The sequence below is a fragment of the Pundamilia nyererei genome, unplaced genomic scaffold (assembly GCF_000239375.1).
Source record: "Pundamilia nyererei isolate P.nyererei 1_Seehausen unplaced genomic scaffold, PunNye1.0 scaffold01094, whole genome shotgun sequence".
In the NCBI taxonomy this organism is placed as follows: Eukaryota; Metazoa; Chordata; class Actinopteri; order Cichliformes; family Cichlidae; genus Pundamilia; species Pundamilia nyererei.
Genome location: NW_005188495.1, coordinates 17,956 through 20,993, shown reverse-complemented (window position 1 = coordinate 20,993; position 3,038 = coordinate 17,956).

Below are 3,038 nucleotides of genomic sequence, written 5' to 3'. Positions count from 1 at the left end.
CTATCTATCTATCTATCTATCTATCTATCTATCTATCTATCTATCTATCTATCTATCTATCTATCTATCTATCTATCTATCTATCTATCTATCTACCGATACATATACAGTTTTATAAATGCAAGATACTTGTACAGCTGTTGATATGTATTAGTGGCTACATGGTTTGTGAAAAGGACAGTGTGGGCTGATACACAGAACCTTCCTCCCCCATCTTTCTATCTCAGCTAACACTTGTTTACCATAGTGCTCAAATTCAGACTTTGAACCATGTCAGACTTTAACTTAAATGCCATGTAATGGATTGATATAACTGTCAGGCTGTATCTTCAGTAATGTTTTTTTGTAATATTAACCAAAATACTGTATATGTTTAATAAATACATTTCATTTATTGTGATGTAACTGAATAAATGTTTGAACCTAAAGTATATAAAACAAAAAGATAAGATCCCCTGTATTTCACAGTTTTCTACTCTCTGTTTCTTCTGTAGGAGTTGAACTATGCAGATGTTAAGTTTTTCCCAAAGAGAAATGATGGAAGAGTTCAGATGGGGTTACAGAATGAATCCTCAAATCATGCTCAGGTTCAAGCAAACAACAGGGCTCCTACAGCATCCTCCCTTCCTACAGATGATGCTCATGTGCACCGAGTGAGGGGGCCAGCTCCTCAGCCTGATCCTAATGCTTCAGAAGCCTATGCTCAGGTTCGTGTACGCTGAGTGTACTGGATCTGATAGATTCATATCCAAGCAGGCCAGAAGCAGTCAAACGTGCACGTTGCTCTCACTCCATTTATTGTGGGCTAGCTTGGACTTGAACTCCTGAGTCAAAGCACTTTAAAAGTAGTCAATAATCAACCAGCTCTGAAATTTATTGCAATGGGAGCAATGTTTCCTTATTACTTTGAGTAAACGGCATATCATAGCTTTCCCGTCCTTATGTTCAGCATTTTCTTTGTACAGTGCAAAGTGCAGTTATCTCAACAGTGATATACTTTTTATTTGATTCAGATATTTATCTGTCACAGGTTTGTTGTAATATATTATCATGTGATTTCATACAAAATTATAATTTGTGCCTAAAAGTAGTAGTGAAGCAGTAGTATTTTAAATCAACACTCCTGGATGCTACTTGATGATCAGTTTGACAATTCATTAATGTGTCATTACCTTAGTTAGACTTAAGATTACTTACTTACTTAAGTAAAATTCACTTTCTCATCCCTGCAAATGAAAGGTAAGGAGTGACAATAACCAATTATATTTCTGTGTTAAAATAATTGAAAAAAGAGTTTGAATGACTCCAGACTTTTAAACATTTTCTGGTGCTATTGAGCAGGTTTAGGGAAACCATCCATTGCACACTAGACTACAGCCTGGATCACATTTCAGAATACTACTACATCTTTCTTTAGTTACTCTGATAAATAATAATAAGTGCTTCAACATACTCCCGTATCATTTATTACAAATGTTATGACTTTGGTACAAAATATAGGCACATTTTAAACACAATATTTTGTTTATCAAGGACTGTAGATGTTTTTCCTGGCACAAGTGAACCTGTGTGATGAGTATAGTTATTGATATGTGTGATAACAATGAGCTACTTTATCATTTAAATCCCTTCAAAGTGCCTAGATGACTTGTATCATCTTCAAACTTGTTGCCATGTTTCTCTTGTATATAAACAATAACAGACATAATAGATAACTCTGTCTAAATGCACAAAAACAGACAATCATCATCAGCTGTAATGCAAAATTTAAATCCATCATCTCTTTGATAAAAAACAAACAGCTTATTATACTACACTGGTCTTCCAAAAAAACAAACAAAAACAAAAAACAAAAAACTGAATGAATAAATAAAATTTAGAAGCAGGTCATTCAAATTGCAATGTATATGTCATACTATCGTTAATGGGTAGCCAGTCTGCTCTCATACAATTATTCCTTCACTATTTCCCACCTGATTTAAAAGTGTCAAGTGTACATTTCTTTTATAATGTACAAAAATAAAAGAAATAGTGTATTAGTGTATTGCATCTGTTTGGAAACGTGCCTTCCCTTGCTCTTTTTGCTTGCTGCTTAGCTGAAGTTTTTTTTTTTTTTACTACAGAAGAAATGTATTATTTTAAAAGCCGTTTTAAAATAATACATAATACAAGATGTTTCCTAGTTTTTAAAAAATGAAAATGTAATGTATAATGTGCTATGTGGAAATTGCAGGGATTTTTTTTCTGTTCCTGTTATTCCTGTTCCTCGCTAATTGCTTCCTCTGCCAATATATATCTCAATGATACTGTAGTGTCTAATGTGACAGTAAAGACATTAGTTACAGTAGAATTGCACTGACACATTTTAAAGTGTCTTTTTTAAAAAAGCAGAATATCCCACTTGAGAGTAAAATATAATGAGAGAGTTTTACTAGAGATTTAAAGTTCTTTCTTGTTTTTTAATGTTGAGTGAATTGAAAACAACAGTCAACGACTATATGATTTTTGAATTGAATTGTGAATGAAATGAAGAAATCATATAAAAAACATCTTTTACTTTGTGCTGTAGCTGCTGTGGAAATATATAATATTTTTTTTCTTAATAGTATGCTTTATATACTAAACTAATTAATTTGCAAGTAGGCACTGGATCCTAGTGTGTTGCTAAGGTTTGTGTTTGAAATCACTTAAGCAACAAATGCGTGATGGAGATGACATTTGTCCTTTTCTTCGTGCACACTGTGTAACAAGGATATTGGTGTATTTAAAGAGCAACGCTTCAGTTAACAAATAAGAGTATTTTGTCTAAACTCTGGCCTTAAACTCATTCATTGTTTAACTGTGGACCAACAACACTTGGTATTCACCTTTTCTATTCAGCTCACTTCAGTTAAAATGTATCAATTCTGTGTGTGCAATCTGTACTTTGCTCATTGTTCGTTCTCTGTGTGAAATAATAACTTTAGCTTAGAGCACATTAAACCATGAGAAAAAACCCACTCCTATCTTGGGTGTTTGTCTAGAGGTTATCTCAGTTA